Source organism: Meleagris gallopavo, chromosome 5, assembly GCF_905368555.1.
Source record: "Meleagris gallopavo chromosome 5, MGAL_WU_HG_1.1, whole genome shotgun sequence".
Taxonomy (NCBI): domain Eukaryota; kingdom Metazoa; phylum Chordata; class Aves; order Galliformes; family Phasianidae; genus Meleagris; species Meleagris gallopavo.
The window spans coordinates 55,504,583-55,524,144 of record NC_139408.1 but is presented as its reverse complement, the minus strand read 5'-3'; the positions used below and the strand labels follow the sequence as shown (position 1 = coordinate 55,524,144).

Genomic DNA, 19,562 nt, shown 5'->3' with positions numbered 1-19,562 from the left:
CTGCCCCACTGGGATGCTTCACTCCAGCACAGCACTTTGGGTCAATGGAGAAGCCAGCTCTTGTCAGAGGGCCCTACAATGCCATATACTGACGTTCATTTCTGAAAATATAGATACACGTTTTGTTGTTGCTTTGAATGTGAGCAGTACATCTCCTTCTGCGGGTGTTTTTGTGAGAGGCAAAGGTAAAGTTATCAGCTATACTTGTGTTACTTGCTCCTAAGTACACTCACCGTCAGATCTTATTCCCCCTGTCCTTTTTTACAATAGGTATAACCCAATTAAAAAAGAAGAAAGGAAAGGAATACCAAAATACCAAGCTAAAGTAACTGGATAACTTTGACCTTAATCCATAGAAGACAGATATTTTACGGTTCAGGCTAAAACTCCAGGCTGACATCTAACCTGACACAAATATGCTGTTGAGTGTAAGAGTCCTTGTTAAGAAAATGCTGAGAATCTGTGTGCATAAGCCTGGCAGTTCTGATTTAAATCAGAAAATGGATCTGTTTGGGAGGTAGACCACACGTCTGAAAGTTATGAAAGGGAACACCAATAATAACCGTCTACGGCAGAGCACGTTCCTTGGAATGTGGAAATTACTGTATTACAACAAAGCTGCTGTTTCCACCGGGGTGTTTTGTAGCCCGTCTCATAATATTATGTATTTCAGCAGATCCTTGTAATTACAAATTTAAGACTTAAATCCTCAGCTTTTCTTTATGTTCTTAAACTACCCCTATAGGTATCCTCACTTCAAGCTTAAATCAGACCCAAAACACAAGGTGAAACGGGGCTGATTGAATTCCGGCACTTTATAATGATATTTATTAAGCTAGTTTTGAAGAGAAATGTTGAGCCGAGCGTTTCATTTAAATCCAACGGTCCTTCCAAGCCCACCAAAATTGTTTAATTAAAACCAAGGTGCGCATTAATAAGCAAGGATATCATTTTGTCATTTATATGTAATTTCATTATTTTGTTAGGGGAATGCAAAATGAAGAAAGCCCCCAAAAACACAGCAAAAAGGAAGGACCGGTAAGCCTGATAATAGCCCTCCGTGGAGAAGAAATAAGTATACAACAGAAGAAAAGCACAGTGAGGAACATAATGTTAGTAAAACACTCTTAATGCTACACAAGCTGCAGAAAATGCTACTTTGCATTTGGGCCGCAGCATCGTTAACTGTGGGCAATTGAGTAAAGAGTGCACCTTTTCAACTAATTCCTCGTGCTGGAGACATAGCCACATCCAGAGTCCTACCTCATTAATATGCTATAGTGGTCAAATAGGAGATTAATAGCAAAGTCACCTGCTAAACCTACAAGGAACCTGTTGATTAACAATAAGCTCCAAAAATAAGATACCAGGCTGCAAAGCAAAATCGAGTCCAAGGGCAACAAGTGCTTCTGTAATTTATTCCTTCTTTACACAAGGGCATAAAGCTCCCTTTATAACCGTGTTTTCAAGGCCCTGCTGTGAGCTGTAGGTGTGAGCTTTTCAGCTGATTTATTAATTTTAGTTTCAATCAAAGTGTCACCTGCAGACACAAAAATGTAGGCCTTGCCATAGAAAATACAGTTTAAAAAAAAAAACACAAAAAAACAAACCAAAAAACAGCAAAAACAGAGTGAGAGAAAGAGGGGAAAAGAGTGAGAGAGGGGAAATAAAGAAGGAGAAAGACCAAAGGTTTAATTCTGAGAATCCATGCCAGCAATATTCTTTTTTTTTATATGAGCACCAGACGGCCTGTTCTCCACAAAGCCAAAATAATTCTCAGCCACATAATTAAAAAAAAAAAAAAAAATCCAAAATTAAACATTTTTGTCATACTTGGAAAGTCAGCCCCAGAGCCGGGAACTCGCGCTAACCCGGCGGCTGCCAAAACAATCGGCCCCTGTTGTCAGTAGGGGGACATTCTCCCCAACGAACCGCCTGAACAACACGTCCACAGAGCAAAATGTGCAAAAAATTCTCAATTAGTTGTCTTTATTTAGTGAACACTATGGGGTCCTCAACGGCGCTATAGAATTATGGCAGGAAAGCTGAGCTCTTCAGTGGCTTATTAGCATTCTCCGAGGGTTGGAGTGCTGTTGGTAGCAGACTGGTGCCTCCAAGAGCTGGTGGTGGGACCCCGGCACTCCTTCAGCTTTGTCCTTTTGTCCTTCCCAGCCAGCAGGAAGTACGGCCCGATGTCCGGGGTATTCTGGGATACCTTCGTCTCATTCATGGCTTGCAGCACCAGCACTCCCCATGCCTTTGTCAGCTGCCACAAGCATCCTCCTTGCCTGGGAAGCAGGAACCCTGGGTTTGCCATTTTAAAAACGTAGTTAGAAAGTGGGTCTGCTCCCTCCTCCTCCTCCCCCAGCAGCTTTCCCAAATGAACATCGCTGTCAATGGGCCGGGGTCGAAGAAGCTAAATGTTATGCTGCCGTCCTATTAAATTACATCAGATGTTATCAACAACCCGCTCCAACGTTACAGCAAAGGAAGGCAAATGGGGTAGATGGAAGCATCTCCCCATCCAATCCTTATCTTAATTTAAATGTAAAGTGATTTTTTTTTTTTAATAAAAAAAAAAAAGGGGGAGAAAAAACATTGGGTAGCAAGTGCTGGAAATGTCTTTTCTGAGAAAGAGGGTATTTGCTGCTTTAGGGAAAACACTATCATTGACTAAATTAACAAGTTGTCTTATCAACTGCCATAAGCCTTGAAGTCTAATTAATTTAGTACTGATCAATAGCCTTGAATGAAGCATTGATTTCTGCGGCTTTCCAGGGCTGAAGTAGAATCACATTCTTTGCTCCATCCACACTCCTCTCACAGGAACCACACATTTGTGTTATTAACATTTGTTTCCCCCTCTTCAGAGTCCAGAAAGCATTTCAGGAATTACTTTCCATGGAAATGTTGATCTTTTAATTTAATTCTGAATAAAGAAAGTGGCATAACTGGAAGAATATGCTTCCCAGGAAGTATATTTTTCTCTTGAGTTATATTCTGCTATAAAAATCATTTATGAGGAAAAAGATTCAATGAGTAGATCATCAAATGGCTTCAAACTTGGCAAAAGTATAGAAAAATCAATGAGGCTTTCCTCATTGACGCTTACCAATGTGTTGATGCCCACCAAAGTGTGTCTTCTTGAATATCTATGATGGGTTCAGCAGAAGGATCTCTGCTTAGTTCCCAAAATAGAGATCTACAGCTTTCTGGAAAGCGTGCTTAAAAGACTCCAGCATCAACCGAAACTGAGGTCCTCTATCAGTCATCGGAATAAGAACAAAGTCTTTGAACACCAACGCCTGAGCCTGAAAGTGAAACTGCTTAACTCCTGTGGACATGTTCAAGTCGCCATGAACAGATGTGCCATGGCCACCCATGGAAAATGAGGTCCTCAGCGGGGCCGTGCAAGTCTCAAGCCTGAGATTCACTAGAGTAGGCCTCATTGGCCGTTGGAACAGGCCTCACTGACTAGGATTTCTGAGCTGTCTTTGGCTCGTGGTGATTTGGGCTGGTGTCCCCTAGGGAGATAGAAGTGGACTCATTGGTATCCACAAGCCTTAAGCTGAGCCCTACAGGTGGAAAAGAGAAGTGTGCAAACCCTCCCCTGTATGTCAGCCTTGAGGAGGGCATCCGATCTGGAGGGATTCTACATCCCTGAAGATGCTCCACTATCAGCAACACAACCCATGCTAGGACATGGGCTCCTTGTTTTGTCAGAATTACTTAAGCCCAAATCCACCAGGACAAAAGAGTGGAGAAAGGGCCAAATCCAGCTGGCAGGGTCCCTACCTTACTTCTGCTGGGAAGTGCTTTGACAGCTCCAGTGAGCGGTGAAAGGGAGATCAGAGTCAGGCCCTAAACGCTTACAAATTAGCTTAAATGCCAAACCTGTGTGAGCAGAAGGAGTCAAGCTTCGTGACAGGTCTCCTACAAGCCCTGTGCCTCCACCGTGCTCCCTGGTGGAGGTACACTACTTGTTTGCTTTCTTTTTCCCCCGTGCTTCCTCTTATGAAAGTAGCTGCACTCAACTGGTTCCTGTGGGGAAAAAAGAAAGGTTGTGGGGGAGTCACAATAGGAGGAAAAAAAAAAAAAAATATCTAAACTGCAGAAGAATTACATTTTACCTTTACAAAATTTGGCCTTTTTAGCTTCAAGTTAAAAAACAACAAAAACACAACAAAAACCACACCACAAAAGTCCCACTCCTAATCTGTTTGGGGGCCTCCATGAGTTTCCATAGCACTTTACAAAAGATCTTTATTGAAGAAAGGATTGGACAAACTTTCCTTATATGTGTGGCCCTAGTCATTAATTGCCCCTGTCTTCTTTACCAAGGCCTTATTCCTATGTAAATACCCTTGCATAATGTTACAGGCTATTGTCAGGCCAGCGCCAGTCAGTCGCCACTTATATGCATTTTTATTTCAATCCGCTGCGCAGAGAATGAAAAGATGTCTGGACTTAAGCTGTTTACCAACTGGGCCAAAGCTGCAGTGTGGAAGAACTGAAGAAAGCACCAGGCAACTGCAGGAACAGACTTTGACAATGCGAGCAGCCATTTTCAGTTGAGTTATTAACCTACCCTGAAACTCTTCTAATCTATGCCTTTTTTAAAGAACAAATGTACTGAACCAAACATGAATGAGGCAGCGCTATTAAGAGAGAAATCCTCTAAAGGACCATTGAGCGCAACATAGGTTTGTAATCATTTTGTCTCAGTTGCCTGCTACCAACATTATCAATGATGAAAATGCTTGCTCAGTTGTGGTGGATTGTCTCGTAATTAAATGACAGCGCCGTACTGTAAAAGAACATGCAGAAACACAGGAGATACCGGGGGCTTTCAAACGGGCCGCGCGGGGAAAGGAGTAGGGGTGGGGATGGATTACAAACCGACTTGGAATTGAGAACGTTGCAATCTTCCTTGTAGAGCGCCAGCGCATTTTTAGGATGGCTCTGTAAGAATAAAGCCTCAAAACGTGCTGTCGCGTGGAGTATCCTTCAGATAAAAGGCAACGAAACTACGTAGAGGGAATTCTTCCTCCTTTAGGTTTAAGCAAAGCACAAAAATGAGAAATCAAGCCTCACCTACACTCAGAGGAAAAGGAGCCTTCTAAGTTTGCTGCGGGCTACATCTTTGTAGTGACTTAATGGCACTACAATCTACATAGTGTAGTATTAGCCTTAAGAAACTCTTGACTATTTGCATGCATATTAGAATCCAATGAGAGCTTAATAAGTGCATATATATGACAGAGGAAACATCTCATTGCATAGTTAAAGCTACAAAAAAACATTGAGGGAGGCCAAGTCTCAAGTTAATTACCATTACAATGCAATCAAGTACGGCAGTCATAGCTGAAAACCTTTTCTATTAAGACCGCTAGGCTCAACCTTGTCTCTGCAGGTCAGCTCCAGCACAGATAACCTTTCCAGCAGACAAATACATGTAAAATTGGCTCATCTAATTAAAAGCTCAGGGAGGTGTAGAAAAATACCAGCACACTGAGCCTGAGCAAACCACAGAGTACCCCCTCCAGCTGGATAGAGCTACAATACGTAGCTGCTGTTTGTTCTGGAAGGAAACTGAGTCACTTACCATTTCAATAGGTTAATCAATTGACAATTAAATGGAGAAATTGGTTAACTCTGCAACAATTAACATGACACTCTATTAAGTACACTTTCTAATTGCCACAGCTGCAAGTGAAAATTAACGGCCGTGTCAAAGCAGCCGCAATAGGTTGTGCTGCTTCTGGTGCTGTTAATGTAATAAAAGGGACTGAAAACACCTGTGCTTAATTTCACGCCCTTCAGCACAGGGAGGAAAGGGTACAGCATGAGTTCTGCATTTAGCTAATGAACAAACCACGTGTTTGTTTTGTGCGTACACGTATTATACAGATACATGCTAAGACATAGGTGTTGGTTGGTGTGCATGCACAGGTGTATGCTGTTCTTTCAGTATCTAAAGGGGGGGCTATGAGAAAGAAGGGGACAGACTACAGCGCGGGCTGTTGTGACAGGATGAGGGGAAAAAGAGGGTAGGATACAAGGAAAATGTTTTTTACAACAAGTATAGCGCTGGCTCAGGTTGCCCAGAGAGGTGGTGGATGCTTCAACCCTGGAGACACCCAAGGTCAGGTTGGATGGAGCTCTGAGTAATGGATTGAGATTTGGGTGTCCCTGTTCATTGCATGGGGGTTGGTCCAGATGGCCTGAAAGGGTGTCTTCCAACTCAGTTCTATGATTCTGTGACTATTACTTCCACCCTATAATACACATTCCTTTAAAACAACTTTTCAAATAAATAAGAAGCTTCTCTGAGTGTTGAAGATACTACGCGTACATCTTGTGCACACAGTGTGTGTGTGATTAGAGGGATACATGGAGAGACACATGCTTACACACACACATAAAGGATAAGAAGGAAGTAAAGGAAATGGAATGGTCAGCTGACTGAAGAATAGGCATCTTTATGGTTATTCTGAGAGGTTCTGGTTTTGAACAAATATCTAGTTGTGGTGGATGCCTTGCCAGGAATCAGAGTAGATACCAACAGAGCATGAGCCCTCATGGAATGAGGGAATGTCTTTGCTTTCTGCCAGGTCAGAAAGCTTTATTTTGTACAAAAAGAGTTCTCACCTCCTCCATGCAAAGCCTGAATGCTTTTGCTGGGAAGAGCAATAGGGTATGAACCATACACAGCTACTGAGGGTCAGCTATTCTTGCTTCAGCAATGCTGACAGCTGATACCTGCTTCACCCACATGGTGTTTCAGGTTTTCTATCTACAGCAGTTGTTTTCCAAAGGGAATCTCAAGACCCATCCTCATATAGGTGACTTTTCTGGTGTTTGCACAGCTTGCATCTTTTGGGGGCTTGGCAAGATCTACTTTTTTTGTGAATGCAGTTCAATGATGGGCTAAACCCCTCCTCTATCACATGTAGGTGGTGGGAATTTAAGAACTTCTTTACTCTATGGGTGGTGAGGCACAGGAGCAGATTGCCCAAAAAGCTATGGATGCCCCATCCCTGGAGGTGCCCAAAGCCAGGCTGGAAGGGACCCCGGGCAGCCAGACCTGGTAGGAGGCACCCAGACCTCAGCAGGGGTTGGAACTGGATGACCTTTAAGGTCCCTTCCAATCCAACCATTCTATGGTATTCTATTCTATGATAAACCTTTGCACCATGCTGCTGCTTTCTATCTGCTTTCTCTGGATGTGATGGGTTGGAGATTGCACTCAAACATGGGTCTCTATAACCAGCCAGCTCCTAACCTCTCTCCTACACAGGGCTGTATGGGGGACCCATAGAGAATACCAATACGAGGTGCCCTGCAGAGGCTTGTAAGGACACGGTCAGGTTTTCCCCGAACAAATTATATTACTTCTGATCTCTGCTGTGAAAGAAGCAAAGCTGTAAATCCTTAAAGCTAATAGTGCTATAATAGTAATTGTTTTGGTTTGGGTTTTTTTTTTAGCCAAAAAAAGAGGGAAGGACAACATGTTACATCAGTCGCTGGTGTTCAGAAACCATGAGAATTACAGCTTTCTGCAATGAGATGAATTAAGCTAAAAGCCATATTAAGCAGCGTTGCACATCTGTTGCACTTTTTTATTATTATTCCATATGTGTCCTTGCTGTATGAAAGTGTTTAATGTTGTTCGGCTAATTGATAAAGTCAAACACTAATGTTTTAACTCAGCCTGAATTCCCATCAGGCTTCAGGCTGGAAAATTCATCTTTCCAGAAACTTGTGTCTCGTGGCTGGATGTGATTTTGCTAGGACAGCCTATTAGCTGCCTCATTTCCCCGCAACGATGAATTTAGATTTGTAAGAGGCAGGAAAGCTGCAGGGACAGCGTCTGCTCCTCTCCTTGGTGAACAAAGCCCGTTGTGGCAGCAGGAAGGAGGACGAGGTCTGCCAGGCTTTGCCATCCAGCCCTGGAGAACGTATAGCCACAGGAGAAGAGTCTGCAGGTAACAGTGAGGGTGTCTGATGTGCACTGGGATGCGGTGTTTGAAGGACCTTCTCTGCTGGCAGCTGACCAGAGAGCCCAGCAGTGCTGGTGGCAGCAGTTCAGGCTAAACAAATAGCAAGGAGTGAGACATCAGGGTGAAATCCCGCCTCAGAGGAGTCTGCAGTTGGCTTCTCTGCTGAGAAGAAATCTTCCTTGAAAGGCTTTTCCTTGGAAAATATGCAGAATGCATGGTGCAACATCTGGAAACGAAGGGGAAACCCACAGCTTTCCCCTTTCTGCCATGGCAGAGCTGCTGCTGCCATCCCTGCCTGAGTCAAGGGGAGGTCTGTCCCCACGTGCCATGGGTGTAGGCGAACATATAGTTCTAATTGCAGCTGCTTTCCCTCTAATTACAGCTCCGTTTGGTTAGGATTTTCCTCCAATCCCTCATTTCCCCTAAAGCAAACACCAGTGCACCAGAGTTCTAACCCCAGTGGGGACATTTATTAATAACCCCCTCAGCAAATAGGCAAAAAAAATCATTACGCTGCATTAGGAGCTAAAATATTTTCTCACCGCAAAAGCTAATTGATAAAACCAAGCAGACTTTATGGGGCAATTAATGTTAAGATGAAAATAAACAAGAGAGTAAAACAAAAACAGAATCATGGAAAATATGTTTTTCTGGCTTTGAGGGTCGTTATGGTGAGGTGGAAAAATACTCGTAGAATCACAGAATCATAAAACCATTCAGGCTGGAAGAGACCTCCATGATCCCCAAGCACAACCCCAGCCCATCCCACCATGCCCACTGCCCACATCCCTCATGCCACATCTCCATGGCACTTGGACATCTTCAGGATGGTGACCATTGACCCCACCACTCCTTGGGCAGCTGTGCCACTGCATCACCACTCTTTTGGAGTAGAATTTTTTCCTAATATTCTACCAACTTGTCCTCTCCCATTGCTAGAATTGCCTATTTTTTTTAATTTTTAATTTTTTGTCTCAGAAAAGTTACCAATTCTGTATTTCACTGTAGAAATTTACAGTGGGGTACGTAATCTAGATGAATTTGTAGCCCCGGAACAAAATCCATAATGTCACTCTAAATAATGATGTAAGATGAAAGGGGAAACAACTTCAACTTTGAGCTACCTCCAGGGCTCCATGCTAGTAGCTGCTAATACAAGCCAAACAGCGAATAACCAGAACGGAAAACCACACCAGCCCAGACACACAGCCTACATATGAGCTCAGGAGGGCAGGTATGGAGATAATGAAGTTCCAGGCAAAGAAAATGCTTCCTACCTGATATTTTATTCATTTATCAAACAATATTACCCATTCCTGTCCATGCAGGCAGTGGGAATTTTGCAGGGTAGATGAAAAGCTAACAGAAATGTGCAATCTAAGTTCTTTTCTAACTAGCAGTTTACAACTCCATTTGATTTTTAAATTTTTACTTAGTTTAGGTTAGTGAGGCTTTTCAGCAGCTGAGAGCACTGTGCAAGTCCTGTCTAAAGAGATGATGGATGCAAAAAGACCTTTGATTTATTCTTTCATAGAATCATAAAATCATTAAATTTGGAAGAGACCGCTACGATCTTTTCCATCTAGCCCAGCCATCAACCTATCCCCACCACGTCCACTAACCATATCCCTCGGTGCCACATCTACCCTCTTCCTATTGTGGTTTCAAAAAAAAAGGCACAATAACTCATTTATTAAATAATAATAATACAAATTTGGATGCATCCTATCCCTATTTAAGGACTCTGCATTGGCTGATGCAGAGAACTTGCTTCCTATATGTCAACATGTTTCCTGAGAAAACTATTTTCACGTTCATTGGGGCAGGCCATGTCGTCTGCTAACACTGAGAGGACTCCAGTGGAGGAATGTCTACTGTGATTCAGCTCTGTATGTGGTTGGGCTGCCAAGCAAGTCTCAGGGGACTTGTCCATGCTGCGTGGAAGGTGGGGCAGGAACTTTTAACCAGGCATTTCTTGATCCCTAACGAGCAGCTGGGCATACATGGAGTTAGCAGGCTGAAGGTCACTAGCTATTTTAAAGAAGGTTCATCTTTAACACACTGTGTTCAGAAGGTGATGGTATCTCCTCAAGTTGCCTGAGGGCAACAACATCTGCTCGTTCACCTGTAACCCAGCGGAGATTATACTTTGCTTCCTACCGTGTGCAGGGCAAACAGCTCATGGTGGCTTGTGAACCGAAGATTATAAGACATGTAGTTGCTCACTGTCCTTTTGTTCATCTTTCCCATAGGGTCTGTGGGAGGCTGGTCCCTCTTTGAACATCTGGACTGGTGTGTGGCTGCATTGGCTGGAGGAGGAACCCCGCCTGGAAAGCCAAGGCCAGAGCTAAAGGCAGGACTCAACTCCTCTTCGCCCCTGATGTGCTGGCCCAGCTCCGAGGAGATGCTAAAGTAGCAGTTCATCCAACTCTGCTGGCTCTGGAAGGGAGCCTGGGGATCCCCAGATCCTTCTTGTTTGTGCATTGGTCCCAGTCTCATCACTTACATGGAGGTTTGCTTGCAGGTGAGTGCAAAGAGAATCCTGGTTGTGTTGATGGCATCAGCTGGGCTCTGCTGTTGTGTGGCCTCAGTCTGAATTCCTAAGGAATGGTCTGTAAGTGTAAGGATAAGATGAGAGAGAAAGAAGAAGCTGAGCATGGATTTTCTCACCTTCCAAATCTGTTATAAATTGCCCATGCCAGTGTATCAGCCTCGGTGTGTACAGTAATGAGCTGAGGATGTCCACAACTTGAATGAGGCCTTGGCTCGTATTGCTAGGAAATAATTTGAACCTCTCATATCAAAACTTCAGAAGACAAGTACTCAAAAGGTCTTTGCCAGTATTAAAAAAGAAAGATACCAAAAGAGAATATTTTATGTCAGTGAAGGGATGCTGGGAACACAGCAGGGACCTGCTGGTTGATCAGGTGATGGAGAAGAGAAGTGCAGACACTCCCGTGTGAAATTTTGGCCTCTGGCCAGCAAGGAACCAGCTCCCTACAGCTCTCTCAGGCTCCCACCTACTCCCAAAGCAGAGGAAGAACAAGATGCTTTGGACACCTAATGCTTGCTGAGCTTCCAGCCACACCGAGGCAGCTTTGCTCTTTGTGGACTGCACTACCAACATATGTCTCTGTTCACCTTGATACTACTTGAGCTCCAGACAATAACCAATGTGGACTTATACTTCTTATAGTCTTCTGTAGCTCTGCTCCTAATGTTTGGTTGAGTCTCACACCTCTCAATATTTGTTGCTCTTTTGAGAGTTTTCTGCATTCTTCCTCTTTCTGGTTTGTTGTCCACCTGTCCATCCTTTCTTTTCCTACATGTGACATCTCTGCAGACCACACCTTGAGGAGTCAGACGTTTCCATCCTATTGCTGTCCCACAGCTCCTGAGCAGCTTCAGGCATTGCTCCCACTCTAAAAACAAACCTGCCACACATTCACTTGCTGGAGACATTCTTTGGTCCCAACATGAACTTTTGGGTCAATAACAAAACAAGTCCAAGATTGAGAAGTTATCCCATCTAGGATGTCCCATTCCTAGCACAGGAAGGGTGTTATTTGCCTTGAGGTTTGTTGACCACTGGACAATGCTGCCCAGAGGGACTGTGGAGTTGCTATCCACGGAGATCTCCACAATCAGGTTAGCATAAACCTATGAACCTCACATCCTGGATTTTCTGCTTCCCTTCTACCCTTTGCCATCCTCTGTAATCTTGCTCCTTGCTTTAAATCCTGTCTCTCCTTCTTGTCCTAACTTCCCCCCTTTCTGTTCTCCTGGATGTTGTTTTGCCTTTGTTAGTGCTACCTATTGTTTCTCATTATCTTCCCAGCTCCGGTGACACACCGTACTTCAGAGCAAGGCACAGAGGATCTAAACAAGATCAAGAGAACATGCACATAACTTGTTACAAATACCATTTTTATCACATAGAAATGGTGCTCAACACACAGCAGGTGCTCATTTTGAAATCTGTTGGCCAGTATGTACAATAAGGTAACATACATACGCCATTATATGTGCCTTTCAGAAAAGAGCCAAAGGCCTAGAGCTGAGTTTTGGGGCAGTGATTGGTGCTCCCTTGCCCTTTGTGTGAGCTCATCCCTTGTGGTCACTGGCATCAATGTACAGGAGGGTGCTTACCAAGACCTCTCCCCATGGGTGAGGGTGCCCAATGATTAGGAAAGCTTGTTTCTTCCCCCCTGCTTTGCATTACTGGGGTGGAGTATTCTCTTCTTAAGCACATTGCAATAATATTAGATGATTACTTAGCTCATTTTTCCATATGGGTTTTGGCAATTCGTAATTGTCTCAGAGCTGAGAAAACGTTTCCTTTAAGAAGGTTAAACAAAGAGTTTATTGACATTAGTGAAGATTGGTTAAAGAAAACATTATTAAATAAAAGGAGCTTTATTTAAACACTAAATTAATCATTTAAAGGCAAATTAGAGGTCGTAACTCCTCCTAAATAAATAATGTTAAACAATAATTAGATATCCATTTTAGATTACAGGCAAGCACTTGGGTTCAGTGGGCTGAAAAACAAGTTTCTTCTCATCTCTTCAAATTTGTTCAATATACATAATTAAAGCGAACCACTGCCCCGCTTAAATTTTCCACTCTGAGATTAAAAAAAGATTCCGTTTGTAACTCTGTGTCATATTCGCCATTAGATGATAAAGCATCTTTAAAGCTTCACTTTCATATAAACAGAAGAAAGGATGAGAGCATCCGGGGAGATCTCCGGCGGTGGAAATCGATTCTCCTAAGCTACTGGTTACACTTATCAGTCTTATCAAACAGGCCGATGCACAAGTGCCCTCAGCCACTTTGATTGGGATGATCTCCCCGTGCTGGCGCTAACCTCTCAGACACTACGGCGCGTGCAAGGCGCGTTATCTGCACCCTAATTGCACCCACTGCTCCCTCCCTTTCGTTAGCACTCGTGGGCACCCCTTAAGTATGAGATCAAATTAAAAGCAACTGTCCTCGTTTCTCATTTCATCGCAGCCTTATTATTGTTTTAGGCTTGGAGTCGTTTGTTTTGCTGTTTCCTAGGGGAGGAACGACCCTTTCCCTTATGGGCCTGTTTCAAATTGGGGCTCGGGGCAGAGAGAGCCGAACCCCATCCTTTGGGCCCAACACCAACTTCCTAAAAAGCGTGGGGAACAAGGCAGCGACATTCTGGAGGTGGATTAATGACACCTGATGTGAGCGCCCAGAAATGATGATGGCACACTTTGGACACCGCGCTTGGTGCAGGCGAATATTGAGGGGCTAATTAGCATTGGTAATTGCACACTTGGCGTCGGCTTTGGCTACAGCTGCTTTGCACACCTCTGGCTCCTTGCTCTCGCCTTGCCTTGCCAGCACCAAGATGAACAGAACTTTGCGTTCCCACAGAATATATATTTCACCTATTTTCTCGCTGCTTCCATTTCTTTTATTTTCAAATGTATAAGGCTGCTGTTAGCGGTATTTTCAGCCCCGTTGTCTCACGCCTCACTCAGATCTTCAGGATCTCCAACAGGCACAGAGGCTGCAGATTCCATTTAAATCCACACTCTGGGAAGAATAACCTCGCAGGGAAAAGTTGTTTTTGCACAGTCCTGATATCTCTCATTAGCCAGCACACAGAAAGGAACGGAACAGGACTTTTCTGATTATTTCACTGTTTTTTCTGCCCCTTAAACCACTGAATTTACACACAAAAAGAAAGGCACTTTGTATTTAAGGTTAATCAAGTTTTGGTACAATTTTTTTTTTTTTTTTTTTTTTTACAAACTGGAATCACACTAATCTTTTTTTTCTTGCTCTAATGTGTGGCTGTTGAAATCCTTAGCTGTGATAAATTAAGCTACTTATTAATCTAATTATCGTACATTCATCCTAGAAACTTTCATGTGACTTGAAAAGGCTATTCAACCTTTTCCCTCCCCTCCTAGAAAGGGCTCAACCTTGCACCAATTAAGATCATTCTGAAGTAATGCTTTAAAAAAGCTTTCTTTAATCACCCAGTGGAACATGGGCTGGTGGTAAGCAAACTAAAAGCTGTGAGAAAAGTTTACCTTACCTTCAAGTCTGGATATTTTGGGTTGGGAGAGGAAGGTGCAATTGCGGCATTCCTCTCCTCCTCCTCTTCTCTGCTCTTCTAAATAAATCCATGGAATTATTTAGGAACAGAAGTTCTTAATGAAACTGCTGGCATTTCTCTCAACATAGCAAAGGTGTGGAGATCTGGTTAGGTTTTGGGGTAACGAGAACTTTCTGATTCCCAGAGTACGTATTCACCATTTGGTTCTTATAGGCATTGCTTTTTTAGCCTCGCCATTGATACGAAAGCTTCCTGACACCAGAGCATATTCCATTCAGGATTTAAAAAAAGAAGAAGAAAAAAAGAAATAAGAACAGAAAAGACACATCCTCGCTCAAACATCCTTTCGCTGCCAAACGGTTTTGTTATTATTTTTTTTTTATTATTTAATAACCGCAAAAATGGGGCTATTTTGTATTCAAATGAGGCGAGCTATTAATCTGAATGCAAAGCAGCTTGGGTCGCATCGTTTGGTGACAGGTTTACCCCAAGACAGAATTTGTGAACAGCCCAATGTGGGGAAGGGCCGCTCTGCCTCCCCGTGCCTTGCAAACTTGCTAACTGTGAATAGTTTTTGAAGTGAAGATTAAAAGAGCGGAATTATAAAGTATAATTACGTTTTATTGAAACTCTGAAAATCAGGGGGAAAAAAAAAAAATTCAGCAGGAAACTTTTAGTGAAACATGATGTGTTGTCATTATCATTAAAAGATAAAAGTTCCATACTGTTTTTATCTGTTTATTTGGAAGAAATCCAGCCTTTGCAGTTATGCAGGAAACAAAAAACTGGAATGCAGGAGTAATTATTAAAACTGTGTGATTTGTTATCTCAGCTACTGTCTTTCCAAATGGTAATGCGATATCAGCAGCTGCAGACGGTCGCTGATTTCCTCTATTAGTAAACAAGTGCTTTGGAGACCTGTGTGAGGCACTTTAAGCCCACTACTCCCCGAAGTGCTGTCAGGCTTAACTACTAATCCATGGTATTTCAGAGCACTGGAAATTCATCTTTATAAAACCTGAACAAAAAAGGGAAAAAGCCTGGAGGGCAGGAGCTCCCTCTGGTGAGACAAATGACATGTTCATTTATTAATGAAACAATAACCCTGGAAAGAGGATCAAAGCACATTCCATCCTCACTTTACAATCCTCAATTTTCTCAGGCCATACCATTTAATTGAGCCATGACAATGGAATACTTAATTGTTGCGTTAAAGTTTGAAGAAGCGACTTCTTCGGAATCAATGTTCATTTCTGGATTATGATGGTATAACGTAGCCAGCTTGTAGCTGCTGGAATTTGATTTTCTCCCTTTCTTTTACGCAGAGCTAGAGATCATTTTATTCCTTTACCTCTCATCCCTGCCTAAGAACATTCATTCTTGTTCACACACGCTCCCCATTCCTGTCCATCTGAGGCTGCCCCGCACCAAGCCAGCTGCTGGCCCTTTGCCTGGGTGGGGGACAAGTCCAGGGGTGACTTCTGCAAGATGCAGGAGGTGCAGCACCTTGGAGAGGTGAAAGAAACCATTTGCCTTTCCTGCTTTCAATGCAAGATGAAAGAAAACGCTACAATGTGGAGCTGGCCTTGCTGCATCCTCTTTGCTCAAGCAACAGCTCATTGCTGAAGTAGATACAGCATTTTAACCTCTGCTTTTGGGAGAGCTCATCGGTGGGTGTGGATTGCACATGCAAAATACATAATTAGTCCAAATATGAGCACTTATCATAATAATAGTTTGGCTTCTTGGTTCCAGTCAGAGGAGGACTTTGACCATTTGCACACATTTCCACCCAAGCTGTGCTTGGATGTCACAACCTTCCTGAACCCAGGATATGGGCAAAGCCTAGGGGCTGGGAATGGTCTCAAGTTCCACCAGGGAAAGGTCAGGTTGGATATTTGGAAACATTTCTTCTCAGGACAAGCAGTGATGCAGAGGCACAGCTGCCAAGGAGTAGTGGAGTAAGTCCCTGGAGGTCCCCCAAGAACCATGGAGATGTGACACTGAAGGACATGGTCAGTGGGCATGGTAGGGGCGGGCTGGGGTTGGGCTTGGGGATATTGGGAGGCCATTTCCAGCCTTTCAATTCTATTACATGATTCTGTGAAAACACGCTGATGCCTCTATGATCAAGAAGGGCTTCTGATGTTCACCCCAATCCCAGCTTCTGATGTTCAATCCCAACATCCCAACTGTAGGTCACAGAGGTCCTTCTGATTCTTTCCTGAGGGCTCAGATTGCCCTTCACAAAAAGTCTGAGGCAAAAGGTCCCCCCTTCTGCTTCTGATCCCCAATATTTTAGATGTTAACTGCCCAAAATCAAAGCCAGATTTCCAAAAAGAACATTATAACTTCTGAAAGGAATGCATGTGTCATATCCATCTCTCCAAGCATCCTCTTCCTCGCTTCTCTTTTTGTCATAGTTCTTACTGCTGACTCATTTTGTATAGATGATATTTACTGACTCATTATCCCATACTGATGGACTACGTTACTTTTTCTTAACGCGATTTTAAATGAACACATTAGTTGCAGATATAAAGGCCATCATGCAGGAGTGTGTGCTACCTTTACATTAATACATTATAGCTTATTAATTCTACTTATGACATGCACTATAATACACTTGCATGTACATAGTGCCTATCATCTCATAACCCCGAGGCACTCGCAGACATCAACTAAGCTTTGCAATCTTTTTACTTTGGGTAAACAGGGACAGAGCGAGGTTAAGTCTCTTCTGGCAACTCTGCACAGAGCTGTGTCCTGACACCCTGCAGGCTCTGGAAGCTCATGCTTCCTATACAATGGCTTTTGCTCACTATAGGATGGCTAATGGTCCATAAAGGGTGGCTAATAGTCCTCATAGGTTGTTTAATGGTCCTCATAGGTTGGTTAATGGTCCCTGTTCCTTCATACATGGTTTGCAGCACTGTATATTTCAAGGGATAAGGAGGGAAAATGGGTCTCCAAGGCGTCCCAGTGGTATTGCCCACATTAACAGGTATTGCCCTCCATCCTTGCTTTGACTCAAGCAGCAGACTAGCCATCAGCAGTGCACGAGGAAAGTAAACCTTGGTTGTCCAACATCACTACAAAGGGGATAAAGCAGAAAGACAGAGCTGTTGAGGAATGCACTCAAGCACCAGGTTAGCCTAAGGAAGTGTAAGCATGGCCCAAACACTGAAATCTCTGCTGTGTAGAATTTAATGGAGAATAAGGCCCATTTCCATTCTGTGCTGAGTTAGAAGTTTGGGGGGGGGGGGATAGGGACCAATGTGGGACTTTGAAGGATGACTAATTCAAGGAATGCAGCATGAGGTCCCTCTGTTCAGGCCAGGCCAAGTCCCATTGCTTCCCAAAGAGGAAACAAGCAGATGGACAGGTCTGAGTAAATGAATTGAGTAACAAAGCCTGTAGGGACTTTAATTTTTTTCCCCTGGACTACTGAGAAATACGTGCAAAGACCACACTCCTGGCAGAGGCCAACAGCACAATGTCATCCTTTTCTTTCTTTCTTTCTGTTCATTTTGCATCTTGCTCATCCCTTCAAGGCAAATCTCAGGTTACCCCAAACACTCCTAGCAACGGGCTGAGGGGCTGCAGGCAATGAAATCCATCCCAGCTCCCTCTGTGCGAGTTCACATGGGGCTGGTGTTGAGCTGAGGCTCCGAGAGGAGGACAGGACTGAGTCTGTCTGTCCCAGCACACATCGGTGACCGGCTCCCTGTGCCCTGCTCCTCACCTATTGAGTCCCCTGAAATCCGATTACTGATCCAGGCCAGCCCTGTGTTCAGCCAAACAATTACTCTGCTTTTCCTGCGCTGGAGCTCGGTGCGTTCTGCAGTTGAGGTTTACAGGAAAATGGAATTTTAAGACAAAAAGAATGGTTGATGATATTGTGGTATTACAGAGATGGTTTATGGAACTGGATTTTCTGTTGCGCATTGGTTAATGGTTCCAGTTGAGACCAAGTGATTTATTATGTTTTACTGAGCTATAATAAGAGCTGGGCAGTGAAAGCAGTAGGAGAATGGAGAGAGGCAAAGGTGCAGTGGGTTACAGCTGGAAGATAGAGGTTTGCTGTGCTCCATCCAAGGATCATGGCACGTTCAGGACAGGGGGTATTCTTCATGCACAAAATGAGATATGTGGTTGCCTCTAGCAGTGACACCAAAGGAGTTCAACCAAGGTCACAGCATGGAGGAGATGGTTTGAACGGGAGCATCCCCGTCCTCCTAAGTGGGACCCATGAGATTTGTCCTCCTGGTGTGGGATTTAATGCTGTACCCATTTTGGCAGCGCTCGGGGAGGTTTTGGTGTGGGAGCAGGGAACAGCAGAGGCACAGCTTTCCCACTGGGGAGGAGGTGAGCTGGGGAGAGAGGTTGGAACTGCCGAAGAAATGTTTTCTTGCAGAAGTTTAAGATAATAAACTCAACTGAGTGAGCAGACACCAGGAAGAAATATTTAATTATCCTTCTCACCATTATGAGGAACTTCTGCCACTCTTCAGGTTATTATACAGTAAATAACCAGTTTTCTAAAGGACAGAGCTGTTTTAATTATATGACAATGAATGCATAATTATTATGTTTGTTAGGAATGAATCACAAGACAACAGACTTGATATTGCTGCTCTAGTTAGTGCATCTTAATTACTTTTTCATTTATTTTGCATATAAAAGCTATTTGCTAATTGTCTTTGCTGTAAATATGCAAAATATAATTAGTCATTCACAATTCTTTATGTGTTATCTAACTGTACATTTGTTACTGAGGAATGTATATTAAAGTTTGAATATTTAATGGGCTTTTGTGGCATAGAATATTTTTGTACAAAGTTTTCAGGAAATATTAGAGACATAATTTAAACCTTCCTTTAACCCCTTTTCCTATGCAAACTAATGTTTCCCATAAAGACCAGATATTGATAAATTAAACCCCCTGGAAATCCAGTTCTATTTTCTGAGCATACAATACAAATCCACTGCTGATGATATGAAATGCCTCTTGGTCTCAAACTGAAACCAGAGAGATTAGAGCCCGTTAAAAGTATTGCAACTTGCTCTCGACAGTGAATTTAAACTGTGAGTACAGAATTGCAAATGCATTCAAATAATACGACAAGATCAAATGCACGTCCAAATGCATTTATCTTTGGTGGAGGTTCATTACTGTGGGAGCAGAAGGATCCGTTGGCAAAATATATTTTCTGGTAGATGTTGTTGATCAAAGCAATAGGTCACCACTTGTGGTTACCGCGAGGGTCTTTAGCGCTCGTCTAATACCAAAATATGTAAGACTCAAAATCTTAATTCTGCTCATTCTTTAATTCTGGCACTCGCTGGATCTCTTTTATGTGCATTGCTCACCCTGAATTGGAACTGCACGTCCGGTCAAACGCTGTGGATTTCCTCCTGTACGTCCTTTTTTTCTTTTAAAGGCTTAGACTGGTTTC

The 19,562-nt window shown here is 43.2% G+C and overlaps 1 long non-coding RNA gene across 11 annotated transcripts in view; it reads right to left on the bottom strand.

Annotated features, from left to right (window-relative positions):
* Nucleotides 1-817: 817 nt before the first annotated feature.
* The window catches only part of LOC104911281 (uncharacterized), a 108,516-nt gene continuing 89,771 nt past the window's right edge, over nucleotides 818-19,562 (bottom strand). For 5 of the 11 annotated variants that reach the window (XR_014883799.1, XR_014883807.1, XR_014883802.1 and 2 more), the window contains exons 8-11: nucleotides 14,083-19,562; nucleotides 10,164-10,615; nucleotides 4,900-5,050; nucleotides 818-4,041 (exon numbers count right to left, since the gene is read on the bottom strand). The exon at nucleotides 14,083-19,562 is cut by the window's right edge and continues 34 nt beyond it. This is a non-coding gene — a long non-coding RNA (uncharacterized LOC104911281). The remainder of the gene's footprint in view (nucleotides 4,042-4,899; nucleotides 5,051-10,163; nucleotides 10,616-14,082) is intronic. The other 6 variants (XR_014883806.1, XR_014883803.1, XR_014883805.1 and 3 more) reach the window with 6 other exon arrangements.